This window comes from Peromyscus leucopus, chromosome 4, assembly GCF_004664715.2.
Source record: "Peromyscus leucopus breed LL Stock chromosome 4, UCI_PerLeu_2.1, whole genome shotgun sequence".
NCBI lineage: Eukaryota > Metazoa > Chordata > Mammalia > Rodentia > Cricetidae > Peromyscus > Peromyscus leucopus.
In genome coordinates, this window is record NC_051066.1 from 34,352,603 (window position 1) to 34,372,002 (window position 19,400).

Genomic DNA, 19,400 nt, shown 5'->3' on the forward strand with positions numbered 1-19,400 from the left:
CAGATGATGCTGTTTTGAGGCAATAGAGCTGTACTGTGAAAGGCATATTTTTAAATGGAATTTCAGGCTCCAACTCCAAACTCATTCAGTGGTAGAGAGGGATGGAAGCTTGGCATTGATAGTTTGTAGCCCTTATATTTTAACATGTCCAGGTGAAGAACCAGTTGTTTGTCCTTACATACTGTGGTGGGGGCCCCGGAAGTTACTGCGTCTGTGATCCCACACATTTGAGTTAACTGTAGGAATTCTGCAATGTTTTTTTTCTTTTTTTCTTTCTTTCTTTTTTTCAAGACAGGGTTTCTCTGTGTAGCTTTGGTGGGATTAAAGGCATGCACCACCACCGCTCGGCGAATTCTGCAGTAGTTAAGAATACTAAATAAAGGCCGGTTGGTCGTTGCCCATGGCATTAATCCCGGCCCTTGGGAGGCAGAGACAGGTGGATTTCTGTGAGTTCGAGGCCAGCCTGGGCTAGTGTGAGTTCCAGGACAGCCTGGAAATCTGTCTCGAAAAACCAAATATATATATTATACTTATATATATGTATATATAATATTAGTAATTGATTACTAAACACTGCTACAATTTCCTTCAAACTAATTTGGCTGCTTTATCTGAGGAGCTTTTCTTCGGGTCAGTCCCTGCATATTTTCCAGGACCACGGTAGGTGGAAACACTGTTGTGTCTCAGGACAAAGTGGTGTCTTTTGGAACCCAACCCAAGTCGTCTTTGGGTACCCTTGGGTTTGCCTAACCCCTGTAGTGGCAACAAGTGAGCTGGGCATGCTCAGTGGGCAGGGTCGGGTTGGGAGGGGGTGCCAAGTGGGAAGCCTGTGGCTCGGCAGCCAGGGCTCTCCGCCTCCCCCCACCTGTACGAGGCTGGGCCCCGCTGGGTCAGTGCTCAGCATCCCACCCCTGCTGACTGGGCTGGGTCTTCTCCGCGGGTCACCGCATTAACATTCAGTCCTAGGGTCAAGAGGCCTGGAGCGCCCGCCCGAAGAACCGGCCGAGAGTTGCAGGCCCTGTCCCCAGGGTCCCCCGACTCCTAGACGCCTTTCTAGGCCCAGGGTAGCCTGGCGACTGGGAGGTGCGGAGGGGGGGGGGGAGGAGAGGACGCCGGATCTGGGGACGCGCGACGCGTGATCAGGTAAGGCAACCCGGCGGGCAGCAGGCGGGCGAACGTCCTCCTCCCGGGCAGATGGCGGGGGGTGGCCGGCGTGGGGAGGGACAGGAACCCGACACCCCGCCGGCTTCCCGGGCCTAGCTCAGCCCTCTCGTCTTCCCTCCAGCTGGCGAGGAGTGGCGGGGCATGGAGTCCCTCTCCTCCGGGGCGCAGGGCAGGCTCGATCACCCGGGGCAGGGCCAGCTCACGTCCCCGCGAGGCCCAGAGCCCGGGTCTGCAGCCGCCCTTCCCCGCCCGCGGCCCGCACAGCCCGCTGCACTTCCGCGTTTCCCCGCCGGGCCGAGGAGCCGGGGCCGCGGTGTCGCGGCGCACGCGGTGGCGGTGCCGCCGGGTCATCCCCCGGGGAGGCGGAGGCGCACGAGGGGGAGGAGGAAGTAGCCGGGAGGGGCGTCGGCGGGCGGGGTCGGATTACCGTGGCCCCGCCTGACCCGGTGACATCCCGGCGCGATCGCCGCGAGCCCAGGGCCACTTTGGGTCTCAGCGAGGCCGACTCCGCCCTGGCTGGAGGATCCTGGCGCCCCTGCCCGTCGTCCCCTCGCGCGTGAGGACTGATCTCAGGTGTGTGAGTCCTGGCGACCTGCTCCTCCGCCCGGGCTTCTAGGGGAAGTGGTCCCCCCTCTCTGACCTCCCTGACTCTGTGGGGCTGAGGTGTGGCGGAGGTGGAGGTGGTGGTGGCGGTGGCGGGAAACTGGGGGAAGATTGAGAATTGCTTCCCACCAACGGCGGAGCAGCACAGTTCTCATTCAGGGCTAGACACCGGTAACGCACTTTACCTAGCAAGAGGAAGGGCGTCTGCACATCAATGAAACTTTATGCAAACTTTGAACTTGTGACTGTGGCTAGCGTGGCGAGGAAGATTGCTGTTTCCTTCAGTGGTGAGGGTCGGAGACGCTTCTTGAGAAACTCACTTGCCAGGGTGTGACTGGCCTAGGAGGAAATGCCAAGTGTACACCGGCAACAGCCACCACTCTCCACAAAGCAACTGTTTCTAGCTAAAGAAAGTTTGCTGAGTGCCGTGGCAGTTAGGGTCTTAGCTGATGGTGGTCCCTAGACCACCCCTTCACCTCGAGCGAAGGTGCATGTACTCCTGAAACAGCCCGCCTTCCTCAACCAACACAAGTTCTCACAAAAATCTCAGTGACAGGGTCCTCCAGGTGACACAACCCCAGGAGGTTGCTACAGAAACAGCCAGCAGCTACATTAGTCAACTTGTACAAATAGGTGAGAGAAGGAAGTTGGTAAAGTAATGTCCTCTTTGCTTAAAACAAGACTTTGTATTTTGCATATATCCCAAAGTTTGTAGAGTCTTGGAGTTTCTTCTTTGAAGGTGGAAAGTACTGGCGATGGCCACTCTGGGACCAGCGACTTCTCAGTAGTTATTGATTAGCATATGAGGCCTGGATGCCATTGCCCAATGGGTAGCCTGTGCTGTCTCTGGGGCCTTAACGATGAGTGTGTTGAAACCTCCCCATGTTTCTCATAGGGACATTAGTCAAATGACCACACTTCCTTTATTTTTAGCCGTTTAACCCTTTACCCCCAGTGAACAATGGATAAGAGACAGGATTTGAGATGAGAGACAACATTGTCAGAACTGCATTCTGAGAGATCACATGGACATTTTCTAAGTCATTCTAGGCAGCCTTCCCTTGCATGGTTTTCTGTTAATGAGCGGGACAGAATTGGCAGTTAGTTCCCAGTGGATGTTGTGTCTTCCTGCTTAGTTCTTGTAACTAATAACATTTATAGGCAATCAAAAAGACTTGATGACCACTGTCGGGAAATCACATTGGCAAACTGATATAATTCTTATATTATCTTGTGTGGTTATGTATGCCCTGTCCAGCTCCAGGATGTAAGTTTTGACTTGGATATGGTATGTCTTACACACTTTTAGATCTCTAGCCCCTAGAATGGTGACTGACTTCTAATGAGCTCCCACAAATGCTTTCTCAAACAGAGACTAAACTGGAACAATGTATCTGAATCTAAGAAACAGAAGGCTTTGGCCTTAGGGAACATATTCAAAGTCACTAAGTCTCACAGGCAAAATATGCGTAATAATACATAGCAAATCTACAAGAACTAAGAATAGGCCCCAGAAGCAATCAGTTCTAAAATGTTAGTGTCCTTCCTCCTATTTTCTTTTTGTATTGAAAAAGTAAATTTTGGGAGAAGAATGCAGCTGGGCGGGTTGTTTAGTTTTTGTTGTGTTTTGTTTATTTGGGACAAGGTTTCTCTGTGTAGCTTTGCCCCTTTCCTGGAACTCGCTTTGGAGACCAGGCTGGCCTCGAACTCACAGAGATCCGCTTGCCTCTGCCTCCCGAGTGCTGGGATTAAAGGCGTGCGCCGCCGCCGCCGCCGCCGCCGCCGCCGCCGCCGCCGCCGCCGCCGCCGCCATCACCACCCGGCTAATTCTTATATGTTAAGCATGCATTATCCAGGGCTTTCCCCCTTAGTTGGGGCATCAGGAGGAGGGCTAGTGGCAGCTGTGGTTATTAGCAGAAGAAACAGTGTCCAGACCATTATCTAATTTCTTTGTTTTAGTTTTGGGACATGTGGATGTTTCCTGAAACTTGATGATTCTATCTGCTTAATGCATGGACTCCAAAGGCTACCCCGAGTGTAGAAACAATACTTCAGAAAGCACCAGAAATAACATAGACGTTACATTTGGCTTCTTAAAGGAAGTTTTATGTAGTTGTGTGTGTAGTTATGCATCAATAAACAGTAGATAAAGCAAAGTTACTGTTAGCCATTTTTGGTAAGTGTATGGAGTTTGTTTAATGGGATAAAACATGTATTCAGGTGCTACCTGACATCATTTTAATCGGCTACCTATATACCTATGGTCCCACAAAAATCTAGCCTAGTGAGGTGGAAGCCATTTAAGTTTATGTAAACTCTGTGATGTTTCTCAGAATGCTAGAACACCTAGTGAGAAATTTCTCAGAAGTTATTCCTGACCCTACAGATGACTGTAGATGGCTCAACTCTTTGGAGACGAGTTGATGTTGAGGAGAGTACCATTGGTAACAGACTTAAAACTGCCTAAAGACAAAAAAGATCACAATTCTAGGAGGTAGGATTGGTCCAGAAGTCTGGACTGAGTACACTTTTGTACATTCATGAGATTACTAATGAGTCTATAGATAGCTTCAGGGATGGGAGCTGGGTGCCGGAGGCTTCCTGCTGAGACCAGAGTTCACACTTCCGCCCCACATTGCCTCCTGGGGAGGAGAAAGAGGCTGGAGAAAATCATGAATTCTATTGTCCTGCCTACATAATGGAACCCTCATAGGTCACTAAATTACTGGGTTTGGATAACCCAAGTTTCCGAATATTTGAAGTGTGGGAAGACCTGCGAGAGCTGAGAGAGAGGGAAACTCCTTGGTGTAGCTAGAGTTTTCCTGGTCCTGCCTGGCCCATGGTCAGGACAAATTTCTCTCATCCACCAGTCCCGTAGCTGCTCAGACCCAACCAAGTAAACACACAGAAACTTATATTTCTTATAAACTGTATGGCCATGGCAGGCTTCTTGCTAACTGTTCTTATATCTTAAATCAATGCATTTCTATTAATCTATAAGTTGCCATGACTTGTGGCTTACCGGTATCTTACATCTTCTCATGGTGGCAGCTGACAGCATATCTCTGCCTCAGCCTTCCACTTCCCAGAATTCTCTTCTCTGCTTGTCCTGCCTATACTTCCTGCCTGGCTACTGGCCAATCAGCATTTTATTTATACAGAGCGATATCCACAGCACTTTGGTCCTGTTCCCATGCTGCACCATGCACTTCTTTATTCCTTGTTCCCTTCTCTCCTCTCCCTCTCTCTCTAATTTTTTTTTTTTAAATTATTAAGAGGATTCTCACAATTGTAGCCTCGGCTGGCCTGGAACTTGCTATGTAGATCGAGCTGGTCTGGAATTTACAGAGATCTGCCTGCCTCTGCTGAGTTCAACACCATGCTTGGCTCATTTTTGTTCTTTACACTATCTTTATAGTGTAAAGTGTTTCCCTGCATCTGAGTTATTATAACCTGTTACTAAACCTGAGAAGGGTTGGGGATCCTAGATTGGTAGACTAGTTGGCAGAAGTGTTGGTACCCTGGGAAACCAATTGTGTGGCCACTGTCTGAAGTGCTTTTCTTGCATTGGGGGTGGTGGTGGTGGTGGTGGTGCAGTTTGTGGAAATGAACCCTTAACCTATGAGGGTTGTGCTATGCAGCTAGTTAATCAGAGTTTGAGTTACATTTTAGATCTCGTTAGTTGGTCTTCTTGGGGAACTGGAAGAGATATTCATGTAAAAAACCTACACACTTGGTGTCAGAAGTACTGTGAGTACAGGGCAGGGTTCTTGTCCATCTGTAGTAATAATTTTACATCACTTGGAGCATTTTTTAGTTATTTAGGCAAACTTGAATGCTAACTCATTGCTGAACAGTGAGATACTGTAATGATGTGGGTGCTTTTCAATCGATGACTTTAGACTTTTCAAGCTTTCTATCCTTCAGAGAGTGATGTCTTTTGGGACCCTTATCTTTGACTGACCACGTCTGTAATTTTATGACTGCTTTTAGTTGGCAGAGAAAGGAGACCTCAAGACTGTAACAGAGAAGCCCGATTCTGAAAATGAGATGTATGGAAGCGGGTGCTGTTGGACAAGGTTGCCTCTGCTTAAGGCTTGGTGGCAGTGGAGAGACCTGTGCATTACAACTGAAATTAATCCCTTGTACTTGCTGGTGTACTAGGGCCAAGTGGAAATGGTAGCTGCTTATATACATATGAGGAGGGAAAGTTATGTTCCATGGAAAGAGCTTCGGGAACATTTGGTTGAGATTTTATGCTATTAGCCGGGCGGTGGTGGTGCACACCTTTAATTCCTGCACTCATGTGGTGGAGGCAGGAGGATCTCTGTGAGTTCGAGGCCAAGGCCAGCCTGGTCTACAGAGTGAGTTACAGGACAGGCTCCAAAACTACACAAAGAAACTCTGTCTGGAGGGGGGTGGGGAGGGAGATTTTATGAGTCAATACAACCCAATAAGCTTCTAAATATTTCAAAGTGACAAAAACAATAGTTTGGAGTACTGGGTTCTCAACGGTCCTTTCCCTTTGATTTAAACTGAATAAATAAAGGATGTTATGTTCATTGTACTAAAGGGCTTTTGATCTTGCACCTCTGTGCTCCACCCTTCCTAGGGTTCTCCTGTTCTGTTCTGTGGGATCAAGTCTAAGTAGGTGTCTTGTAGTTCAGGAAGCGTCCAGTTTTGCTCCTGGATCGGCCACTCTCGTTGGGTTCTGTCTAAGTGTGAGGAACTAGAATTCTTTAAACCCACCTTATTTCCACAGCTGCCTCTTGCCAGTGCGCTTTTTTTCTTTAGCTTTTTGTTTTTTGGCTTTTCGACACAGGGTTTCTCTTTGTAGCCCTGATTGTCCCGGAACTTGCTCTGTAGACCAGGCTGGCCTTGAATTTAGAGATCTGCCGGCCTCTGCCTCCTGAGTGCTGGGATTAAAGGTGTGCGCCACCACTACTGGCCTGCTTCAGCTTTCAAAGTCCTCTTCTCTAGCTTTCAATTTCATGAAGCTTCCTTCCTTCCTTCCCCTAGTGAGAAGTATTGTTTTATTTCTTTAACTTAAAATTAATTAATTTAAAATGTTTATTTGTGTGTGTGTGTGTGTGTGTGTGTGTGTGTGTGTGTGTGTGTGTGTGTGTGTTTTGGGGTTCAGATCCCAGGCCATGTGTATGCTAAGCACACCCCGGATGCTTCAGTCACTCTTGTTTTTCCACATTTGTTTGTTTATTTACTGTGTGGGGGTGTGCACCTGAGAGTTGGGGCAAGTACTTCTACCTGCTGAGTCACCTTTCTGGCATCAACTGCTCTTTTGATGTAAGTCGTTGATAATCCTATGTAGTACACATTATCGAAAATCTGCATCGTTTCTTTACATGGAAGAGCAGGGGTGGGGCTGGATCTTACAGTTTTAGAGACTTCACATGTCCTAGCCAAGTGCTGTCATGACACCTACCAAATACTGTTGGACACACAATCCTCTCTCATAGTTTACCTGTTCTTTACCTATTTAAGAAATAAGCAGTTGGTTTGAGCTGGGTGTGACTGGGCAGCAGATGGCACATGCTAGACACATACTAGCTATAGTTCAGACAATTAGCCCAATATTCTAAGCTTTACCTTTCTGCCTTTCTTTTCTCCCTACACATTCGGCAGTTTTAAGGATATCTGGGAAGAAGCAATGGTATCGGTCAAACCGATATTCGAAAGCAATTCCTCAAGAAAATTACTGGAACATTCTATAAACCAGAAGGTCCCATGATACCTGTCTTTGCCAGGGCTACCAAGGCTCGAGGCTCCTTTACTTCTATTGAGTTCTCCTTTCCCCCCTTCCCCACCTAATCAAGTTCCTTAGGAAAAAATCCTAGCCGAGTTGGTTGTGTACATGTATAATTCCAGCACTTGGGAAGCTGGGAAAGGGGGGGTGGGGTGGGAGATTTGCATAGTTCAAGGCCAGCCTGAGCTACTTAGTGATAGCCTGTTTAAAAAAATAAAAACAAGGTCATGATAGCTCATGCCTTTAGTGCCAGCACTTGAGGTAAAGGGAGGTGGGATCTCTCTGTGTTATAGGCTAGCCTAGTCTACATAGTGACATATAGTGAGTTCCAGGACAGACAGGGCTATGGAGAGACCCTGTCTCAAAACAAAACAAAAAATCAAAACCAACCAACCAACCAGCCAAACAAACAAACAAACAAAGCAGACAAAAAGCCATATCAAATAACAATATAAACTAAAAGCCACCAAAGAACCTGGCAAATTTTAATGAGATGACTGATAAATTCTTGTCACCATTACCAAATAAAGTCTTCTGGTCCTTTTATTTAAAAAGTATGTTATTTTTGTTTTTATTCATGTGTGTGAGTGTATGCCCTGTTTGTTTGGGTGTCCCTGGGTGCTAGAAAAGGGCATTGGATCCTCTGGAGCTGGAGTTATAGCCATCCCGCATGGGTGCTGGGAAACCCAACTTGGGGTCTCCGCAAGAGCAAGTTCTCTTGACTGCTGCACCCTTCCTTCCAGCCTCATGTTTTCTGGATTCTACAGGAACAAAAACTGGGGGGCCATTTATGTAGGCGAGGTCACAGGTGACCGAGGGGAAGCTTTTACTTCTGAGCATCCCTGACATCACTGACTTGTGATTTTGGCTGGTCTTTGCACCTTGCAGTTTCTCCCTCTGTTCAGCGAGGTAGCGTAGACTTCAGGGATTTGAAGCCCACAGAAAATATAAACTGCCAGGAACTTTATATTTTCTTGTCTTCTAGTACTTGTTTCTAGTATTCTTGTCCTGTCTACGAGGAAGCCAGTCTTGCCATGGCTCTGTTTACCTCTGGCCCCTAGCCTGACTTTTCCTTATTCTATGTACTTAAGAGATTCTTTCTGTAGCCTTTCTGGATGTGATTTTTTCTTCCAGATGAAGTTGTATGCCCTACAGCTTCCTCTAGGCTTATACTAATAGGGCTCATCTTTTTTTTTTTTTTTTTTTTTTTTAAATTTTTATTTTATGGGCACTGGTGTTTTGCCTGCGTGTATGTCTGTGTGAGAGGGGCTGGATCCCCTGGAACTGGAATTATAGTTGTGAGCTGTCATGTGGATGCTGGGAATTGAACCCAAGTCCTCTGGAAGAGCAGTCAGTGCTCTGAGCCATCTCTCCAGTCCCCATAGTGCCCATCTTAAACATATTTCTGCTTGTCACTTTTTTCTTTTAGTATGATTATTAATATTAACCTCCATTCCTGCTCACCATTAAGTATCTGAGATACATAAGTTGTATACTACACATGCTGCCAGAATCAAGAATTTTAAGATTTCGCCCAACTATAACTTTTATGATTAATAAAAGTAATACAGCATTTGGGAGGCTGAGATACGAGGATCACAGTGAGTTCCAGGCCAGGCCAGGCAACCTACCACCACGAGACGCTTGCTCAACCCTCGGCCCCCATTAGACGTTCTTGTTGGGCATGCACAGTTTTCCAGGCACTGTGCGGAGCACTCTATTGTTTCACCTATCAGCCGGGAATCCTGTTGCATTGATGATCGATGGAGAGCAGAGAAATTCAGTTACTCATTCAAAGCCACACAGCTTCTTTGTGGTCCGGCAGAGACCTCTGGAAATCTGTGTGAAGGAAGTTATGAAGAGATAATCCTACTCCCATTTCTTCCCTTGCCCCCCTCCTTTGTCTTTCTGAGATAGAAATGTAGTTCAGGCTGGCTTTTATCATTGTGTGGCCCAAGCTAGACCTGAACTCTTGGCTCTCCTGTCTCAGCCTCCCGAGTGCTGAGATTACAGGCGTGTATATATCCTATTTTATTTTATTATTATTTTATTTTTTTAGTAAGGTGTTGGCTGAGTTTTGCTCCTTTGAATTCTGCTCCTCCCTCCATTAAACTTCGCCCTTTAGCACTTACATTTGCTAACATGTCACCTGGTGACTCAGTAGCTTTCTTTGGATTTGACTTCAGGAACCCATGACGCAGTCACGAACTTCTTGGATTTGATGGGGTGTGTGAACAGCACGCACCTTGGTATCCATCTGTTCTGTACTCTTACATCTGGGTTGCCTTTGGGACAGGGAATGTAATCATGTAAGTCACCAGCACATTCATATTTGCTTCCCTGCTTTAACCTAGAGCCAGCCACTTCCTTGTTTGTTTTCTGAAGACAAGGTCTCCATCTATGAATCATGCTGGCTTTGAATTTACCATTCTCTTACCTCCACATTCATTCCTTCCTCCAGTTTCCCCAAACTCGCAGTACCTACCCTCTTTGAGCCTTTCAACCCACTCATGCGTTTCTTTTGCAACAGACGATTGTTAGTGGTTAGACCAGACTAGACTGCTGTAACAGAGAGATCTGAAAATAGACCTCGGCTCAAGTACACCTTCATTTCTTTCTCATTGGTTTGCATATGGCTTTCTTCCCTTGTTCCAGACACCATGGGTCCTTCCTTCTAACTTGGTTTTCAACCTCATCCAGCTAGTGGAAAGGGAAAGGGAAGAAACATTTGCACCTTCCCAATGTATAGTCTTGAAGTGACTCTGTCAGCTCCACTCATATTGGCTTGGTTGGAAATCTACTACAGAGTCTTATTTGCCTTCATGAAGATTGCCAGCAGGGCGGTGGTGGTGCACACCTTTAATCCCAGCACTCGGGAGACAGAAGCAGGTGGATCTCTATGAGTTTGAGACTAGCCTGGTCTACAAAGTGAGTTACAGGACAGCTAGGGCTATACAGAGAAACCCTGTTTTGAAAAGCCAGAAAAAAAAAAAAAAAAAAAAAAAAAAAAAAAAGATTGCTAATGTCTTCTAGCTAGGTGCCCAGGAAGATAGGAATATAGGTCTTTAAATGATGCTTTTTCATAGGACCCTTCATCTTATACCAGGAAGACAGAGATAACATGTCAACTGTCAATATTTTCCTCTCCATCTCTTCTTGCACCTGAACCCAGGCACTCGGTCAACTTCCAACTTTGAGTCACCCAAGTTCATACTTTTCCTATTTGTATTATCCTTATTATTTTTACCGTGGCATGGTCCTTCCTAGGTAGACCAGGCTGGCCTTGAGCTCAGAGATCTACTTGCCTCTTCCTCTTGAATTCTTGGATTAAAAACATGTGCTCCCTTCAGTTACTTTGTGAAAATTCTCCCTGCTCACATTTAATTTTTATAACTAATTTGGGAATAGTGGTGCACAATTTTAATCTAGCACTTGGGAGGCAGAGGCAGGCAGATGTCTGTGAGTTTGAGCCCAGCCTGGTCTACATAATGAGTTTAGGACATAGTGAGACCTTGTCTCTAAAAAAACAACAAAAAATTATTTTTATTATTTTCTTCTGTAAGACAGGGATTTGCTGAGTAGCTGAGAGCAGCTTGAACACAAAGCATTCTGCTTTAGCCTCAGAAGGCCAGGGGTTATGGACACGTACAACCACACAGGACAGCTCATTTGCATCATAAATATTTATGAGAAGGCTCCAGCTTCTCAACACAAACAAGACCAAACTCAACATTCCTCATTACCTGGTCACTTCCTGCCTTTTAGTTGGGCTTTGTGAAGGTGTAGTTTCATGGCTTTGCTTCCTTTCTTGCCTCCCACTCTATAATTTTTGGAGACCCGGGTCCAGTCGCAGATGAATCTATTTCCATTGGGTTTATTGGGGTCGTGACTGGCAAGCCAGCGAGTTTTTGATTGATTGATTGATTGATTTGTGAAGTTTCTGTTTTCTGCTCAGTCTCTCCCGGATGAAACTGAATTCCCCAGGTTGCTGTGTCGGCTTGCTTGCCTGTGGAGTCCTCCTGATGGCTGTCTGCAGGTTCTTTCCTGGACTTATTCACGGTTCACTGGCTTTTCTCTTCTGTCGCTCGTATTACCTCATTTATCCCTATTCTGGATTTGAGTGATTTTCATCTTAGCATCTTCAGCCACGCCTCTGGGGGACTGTGAACTGACATCACTGGCTACTCTCTCACTGATGTGTGTCCTGCAGTCATAGCAAGACCATCCTTCCTTCTCTGGACGTTTCTCTGCTCACTGAGGAGCAGCATGGTCTTTCCCTTACTACCTAGGTGATCTGTTCATTAAATGTATCAGCCTAATGTGTGCTGGCCATTTCCCCACGAATTAGGACTGTAGTGGTCTGCAGATCACTTTCTACTCCTGTAGAATTTAAATGATAGCGGAGGAAAAAGACACGATTGTTATTAAATGAAGAATGGACATTTGAGGTGGCAAGTGTTAGACGATTATTGCAGGTTTGTATGACTCGGGAGAGCATGTCTCGAAAGCTGACATTTTCCTTGAGTCCTGAAAGACCAGAAAGGGCTATCTGTGCAAAGATGAGTATCAAGGCCTTCCAGGCAGAGGGGACAGGTGGTATCAAAATTCTAGGTGTAGCCAGATGTGGCCTCACACCTTTAATCCCAGCATTCTGGCTAAAAAGCAAGTTCTAGGCCAGCCAGAACTATACAATGAGATCCTGCCTCAAACAAACAGCAAAATAAACAAACAAGTAAAAAATCCAAAGTGTGTGCCAACAACATGCCCCTCTCGTAGAATTGTGGCTGGAGAGCTATCTCAGGGGTTAAGAGCTCTGATTGCTCTTGCAGACAACCTGAGTTAAGTTCACAGCACCCACATGGTGGCCCACAACCATCTATAACTAGATTAGGATGTGAGTATCTTTAGGATATCTGTATGAAATTTTTCATAGCGTTCAAGAGAAACTTTATAAAGTTGTCAAGGCCAGATCCTGTCAGGCTTTAATCCAAGTTACAATGCTTCAGTTTCACCCTAGAGTGAATTAGATGCAGACCATTAAAATGGTGCAGTGTAGAATAGTGTCTCTTACATGGGCATGATGGTTCATGCTGGTAATCTCAGAATCTGGGAGCCTAGGCAAGATGACAGCTCTGAGTGTGAGGCCAGTTTGGGCTACATCGTGAACTCCAGGCCAGGCTGGGATACAGGAAGAAGCCTTGTTTCACAACAATATCAACAAAAGGACAGAAGTCTTTTTGTTTCTTAATCCCTTCTTAGAGGAAAGACTGAATTAAAATTATTTAAAAGCTTAATTTTCTTTGACATAAGAGTACTTCTTACCCACCAAGCAGTTAGCTACTGTTGGTTAAGGTTGGACTGTTTTGGAGGGTCATGGACCTTTACAAAATAGAATATCTACTTGCCAGCAACCAATTGTGAGTGTTAGTGATTTCCATTGAGACTGAATGCTATCAGAGTCTGCTCTGGCTGTTCAAAGCAGACAGGCTTTTGGGAAGTAGAGGAAGACACCAAAAAGAGGACTTCAGTTAAAATTCTATTTTAGTTGTTCAACTGAGAAATTATCATGTGGACAAGCATTGTGTTAAAGACGGAAAGAAATGGACAGACTTAGGAGATGTTTTCGAAATAGATTGGTGACTAAATTTGATAGTAGATGTAAAAAAAAAAAGAATCAAAATAAAGGGTTCATTTTTTCACTTGAGCATCTAGGCCAATTACTGAGAAGATGAGAATTTGGAGAGAAACAGGTTTGGTGGAATACATTCTGTTTGGTTGCATTAAGTCTGAGGTGTTTATTAGACATTTCATGCAAATGGATAAATAGAATTTGGAGAGACCAAAAGGCATTTGGGCCGAACAGACGAGTTGGGAATTTTTTGCACATCGGTTATATTTGATATTGCATGGGGTTTCCTATAGAGAGTGTTTAGCTAGAGAAGGGACCAGTGATCAGTCGTTATGTAGAAGAAGACTTGCCAGTGGATAGGAGGGAAACCAGGAGAATGGGATCTCTCTGAAGACGAGGGCCCGCAGTGTTTTTTAAAAGATGGTTTTGTGTCAATTGTAGAGATTGCTGTGGTGAAATATTTCATTTTTGATTTTGACTAACTGATGAGTGGAGAAGCTGAGACAAAATCTTACTGGGTTGAGCTGTGGAGGCATAGACGGTACTTTCAGAAAACTCAAGAAATATGAAGAAAAATGAAATCAAATAGTTCTTGAAAGGAGATATTGTAGAGGAGGCTCGTTAAAATCAGTGGATAGCTGGAGAGAGTGTTGAACAGTAGTAGGAATAAAATTGCTGAAGAGTAAAAAAAGAGAGGAGACTCCAGATAAATTGGAGGGCTTGGTCTTTATTAGAAACAGGATGCTTGGTTCCTAATGTAAGGAAGGACCATAGAGAGGATGGGTAAGGATGACGAGGCAGAGCTTGGGTAGGGGGAGGATGGTGTTGTCCCTTTACAGCCTGTCCTTCCCCTGAGGTGGCGTTCCTGGAGTCTGGTCAGATGAACAGGGATTTGAGATGGAGGGGTTTGGCCAATGGGCATTGCCTATTAGATACTCGAGGTCCACTTGAGTTTAAGTTGAAAACAGTTGTGGTTGTGTTTTTTCCCAAGTTGTTTAGTTATTTGGGTACAGATATTGAGAAGACAGATTGATGAGATTAATCAGTTGGAGGGGTTTCGGTAAAAAGGAAGAAGGGCGCTTACATGGGAGAAATTACAATGATAAACTTCTATGTTAAGCTAAGCATTATGAGAACCGACTGCACGTAGAACAAAAAGTCAGTGAATGGTTTGGGGAGGCAGATAAAACTGCCGTGTTGAAATTAAAACACTAAACCGAGTAGATGAGTTGAGAAGGAGACGGTGATGTTCACACACATGGTGCTTTGAAGGTGAAGGCTCAGGAGCTGGTACAAAGAACCGTGGTACTTAAACAGATTATGAGAGCGAGAGCCAGTGACTGGGATGGAGTCAGAGAAAAGGTCATCAGAGGTCAGGGGCTGGAGGGTTGGAGCCTCCAGGGAAATAGACCCAGAAATAGGTGCTAGGTGCTAATGCCATCAATGATGAGGGCAGATGGACAGATGTCCATAAGGAGGGACAGTAAGAGGTAAAGATTTTTTTATTTTGTTTTTTAATTGTGCAGTATGTCTGTTTCGGAAAAACACTAGAACTTAAAAAAAAAAACAACCAAGTTTCATGTTTTGTTTGATTGGCACAATGGTCTTTTTTTATTTTTGAGACTGTAATATAATTACATTTCTTCCTTCCCTGTCGTCCTTCCAAACCGTCTCCTGCTCTCCTTAAAATTCATGGTCTTTCTTTCCTTCTTTTTTTTTTGTTAATTGTTATCGCATGAATTTATGCATACACATAGTTCTAAATATAAAGGAGGTAAAGTGTAATACTATGAGCTTCAGTTTTTTTGTTGTTGTTATGGTCCTTGTTCTTTTTGACACTGTAACCCAGTCTGGCCTGGAATATACAATCTCTTACATCAGCCTTTCAGCACTGAGATTATAGACATGTACTAGGTAAGTGCATCAAGGGCCAACTGCAATAGTGCACACCTGCCATTCCCAAGGCTAGCCTGAGCTACATAGGACATAGGAGGCCAGCTAGGGTTCCAAGAGACGCTGTCTCAAAAACAACATCAATAACAACCGCAAAGCGGAGAGAGGAAAAAGGGACAAATAGAGAAAACATTGGAAGTAGAGTAAGAGAAAAGCTTAATCTACCTGCAGGTTGGGAGACTTTGGGGAAATGAGCAAGGTTGTTACTAAAAGTCTTTAATGACTCAAATGCAATGGAAACACACCAGCCTGTTGTGAAGTGAGATACTAACTCATTAATCACTTCATTACCAGAAAGACGAGGAAGGAGGCTCATCCAAACTGTCTCAGACAGTTTGGTACAGTCATTCCTATTTTATTGGCTGAAAAATTAGACCCCAGTGTGAGAGTAAAGTAACACACCCTCATTTGGATGCTGCCAAAGGCGGGCATTGTTGCGTCCACTTTCAAAATTCAGGTTAAATCTCACTTTCTTAATAATCTTAGAGTTGATCCCGGAAAAGGATCGTTGAGAGAAGAGAACATGATAGAGTTTCGAGGGGTGGATTCTGGGGTCCAGAGGACAGAGTGAGGTCGGGAGCATGTGGTACTGGGTAAGTGACCCCACGCCCGCCTGTGCTCTTGTATTTCAACTTCAGCAATGCTTCAGAGAAGGGGGCAGCCAGCACAAAGGGGATGCCTTTTGACTTGAGCCTTGCAAATCCTCCTAGGAATGTGGGGAGGATTTGTATTGTGCAATCTCACTAGAACAGCCTTCATAACACACTCTGGAGCTAATGAACATGCTTCACTGGCCGTAATTTGTCTACTGGGCGAAGTCCGATTTCCTTTGAATGCTCATGAATCTTATGAGATATGTAATAACTACCTCACCCTGCTTATTTCTTCTCATCTCCTTCTCAGTTATGATTGCTTTATTACTCACAAGTCCTGCCTAGGTGACTATGCTGAACTTTTACCTCATTCTAATCTTGCTTACGTTTGAGGACAGCATGCCTCCCAGCCAGAAGTCCTTCTTGTACATAGGTTGGTTGGCCAAACTTGACTAGAGCTAAGATGGCTGCCAGAGGCTACAACCTCTAGCTTTATCATACCACCACCCGCATGGTAAATGACACATCCTTCAGTGCCTGACAGTTGCCAGGTGTCATGGTGGCCACTGGATGTAGCATGAGTAACAGTGGGTGCCTGTGCTCAGAAAGTTCTACCCATTTGAAGGAAAGGGAACCAGGCCTTCCCTTTACTGACTTGTTCCCCCTCCCGTGTCTTTTACATCAGAGCTGTAAGCACTACCCCCGAGGGGGTTGAGGATTTGCTTTGCACGTTTACCTCTCACATCTGTTCTTGACCGAGAATGAGTTTCCGGTTGGTATTAGGTCTTCTTACTGGTTCTACAATTCCAAGAGGGAAGGCGGATCTGTGCTGTGGGCACTATCCAGGAAGGTGACTAGCCTCTGCTTTTGTACCACAGTGGCACTCGTTCCCACGGGAAGCACTGTGTTCACCATGGCATCTTTTCTCATAGTCGCTTTGGACTCAGTGAACCCTCAACAGTAGAGTTAAATATTTCCCTACAATTGCCCTGGTGATCTTCTTCTCTGCCTCCTCTTCTCCCTCCGGGATAATCGCTCTTTTAGCCACACCTTATCCGTATCCCTCTAAGTCTTTTACTGTTGATTAATTAGTGTTTTGAGACAGGGTCTTACTCTGTAACCCTGGCTCTCCTGGAACTCATCGTGTAGACCAGGCTGGTCTGCACCACCATGCCTAGCTTTCTATTTGTTTTAGAATCTCCTTTTCTAAACTGTGTTTTCCTTCAAAGTAGAATCCACAAGTTCGTCACTCACAGGTTTAACGCAGACGGAAATGCAGTACATACTGACTTGACGTATAGCCTTCCTTTTGTGAGTCCTAAGTCATGTTATAGATACACTTCTGAGTTATCTTTACTTTCATAGTTCTTCATACAGTATTTCATACTCCAGGCTAGCTTTGAATTCACTTTGTAGCCAAGGTTGTCCTGAATGGCTGAGTTTATTGTTGCTTTTTCCTAAGTGCATACACTCTTCAGATTTTGCTTAGACTTCTGTTTTGTTTCAACTATTTTTTTCCCCCTCTTACCGGTGAAGGAGAATCTGTTGAAAGTGATGAGTGCAGAAAATGTTAGTTGTCTGTGTGACCACGGTGGTTAAGATGGAAAGCTAACGATCTCGTTAGCCTCGTTCACTGTTGCTTTGGGCTGAGTTGTGATCATTAACTTCTTTAGCTATATAGCCGAATGAGCGCAAATGGGGTGGTTTTCTGATGTTGTGTAAGTAGAATTGATGGGACTTGCTCCACTGTCCACTTGATTTCGCCCATAGTGTGTAGAACTTTCTGGAGACTTGGTTCAATGTCCAGTTCCTTTTAAGGTCTCTTTATATGTCGATTTCCTTGTCCCACAGGAGCTAATAATTTCTTCTGTATTACCAAGGCTTGAGATAATGTAAAGCAGACACCAGCAATATGAATGTTGTGAGTCACCGTGATATGTATGCAAGGGCAGCAGTGAGTCACTCCTCAGCACAGGGACAGGATGATGGGTAACTGGCTAGTGGGACTGCTGGCCTGAAGTTGGCATGCTCTGAATGAGTGAACCAATAAGACCCATTTTGACACTTGGGGTTACAGATTGTTCCCAGGTAATGCCTGTAAGAATAATCAGTTGTGGTGTGTGTCTTCATATCCTGAGTGGTGTATGTCTATAGCTTGAGCTCAGCATATTTTTAAGGTAATGCATTCCTAAGAAATACCCTGGTTTCTTTAGAAAGATTAACTTACAAAGCTAACTGTTTTGGTAGCTTTTTGGTTTTATATTAGTGTCCCCCCCCCCCACCCAAAGGAGATGGAGTCCAGAGCTGTGACAGAGCCAAAAGCAACTCCCCTGTTTCTCTGAACTGAAAATAAGTACCAAAAAATACTGTCCTGAGGAAAGGACTGAAAATCCACCCTTGGGTATAGTTGTCCTGGTGGATTAACCCTGTTGGGTTAATCCAGGACACAAACCTTTGATCAGGATTCTTACAGGAGAATGCTTTCAGTTCCTGCCCACTAAGTGTTGGAGGTACAGCCACTGGACTTCACGTGATTGGGGCCTGACCTGAGGGAAAGTCAGCTCCCTCCCTCTGACTTCTGCCACCAGCAACCTGTGGCCCAGATCTGCAGTAGGTCCTGGCCTCTGTTGGGAGCCATGACAGGACACTCCACAAACAACAGCGGCTGCTCTGTTTGGGGGAATGTTTATTTTGGAAGGCGATGTTAGAGGAAAGCCAGAGGAGGCCTACTGACTGTTTGACAGGGAAGTGACAGGGTTTATCTGTGACATGTACCTGGGCCAGGGCAGGTGCTGGTAGGCCGAAGCAGGACTGCAGCTCAGCGAAGGCAGGCTGCTTTCATTTCCTTCTCTGCCTGTAGGCTTGCATAGTGGCCCATCTGCACTGGGAATGTGCAGAATGTACAGAGTGAGAGCTTGTTAGAGGTGCTTAGAAGTCTTAGATATTACAGTGGGAGTTTGGCAGGTACGTTTCACACTGCACTTATATAATCTCAAATTCTGTATCTCTGGATGCAGATGAGATTTTATAGAGGAGGTAACAAAGCTCATTGTCACACAGCCTGGGCCTGAGCTGAGCGGAAGGGCTGCTGCTGCTGGTGTCTCCTCTGTGGCAGATGTTCGCCTACAGTGGAGGTTGCCCTGACCTGGCGGTGTCAGTTGAATGTGCCATACTACCCTGAATGTGCCCAATCAAGTGTGACTATGCTAAGGACCGTACCTGTGACCAGCAGGAACCCGGATGTACCCAGAGAAAGTACTGCAAATAAGTAGTGTATTGCTATTGGCAGGGGAAAAAGCATGGTTGAGTTCATTCCAGGAGAGGCTCTGCCTTCTCTGTAGCCTTCCTTTATGACCCTGCACAGTTCAGGGGTCCCTGTTTGAGTGGCTTACCTAAGAGGTTCTAGACATTCGTAGCCTGGAGCCTACAGCACAGCAGTAGAAACTCGAGACTGCTTTAACAAGGTAGAAGGTAAGAACCAACTCCTGAAAATTGTCCTGACCTCTGAATATATCCTGTTGATGTGTGTGTGTGTGTGTGTGTGTCCACGGTCACCACGTACACATATCACATACATCACACACACACACACACACACACACACACACACACGTTAAAAAATTACAGGTAGTTTTGGTGCAATTTAACTAGTTTAAAGAGCTACTGTGTCCAATGCTTAAGGCAAATTCATCTTAGC

General features: G+C 45.3%; 1 protein-coding gene across 2 annotated transcripts in view; it reads left to right on the forward strand.

Annotated features, from left to right (window-relative positions):
* The first annotated feature begins 817 nt into the window (after window positions 1–817).
* Gpd2 (glycerol-3-phosphate dehydrogenase 2) overlaps window positions 818–19,400 on the forward strand; it is a 145,748-nt gene continuing 127,165 nt past the window's right edge. The window contains exon 1 of one of the 2 annotated variants that reach the window (XM_028874053.2): window positions 818–1,143. The gene's annotated coding sequence lies outside the window, so the exon portion shown is untranslated. Of the gene's footprint in view, window positions 1,144–1,182; window positions 1,738–19,400 lie in introns of those variants that run through there. The other variant, XM_028873990.2, reaches the window with a different exon arrangement.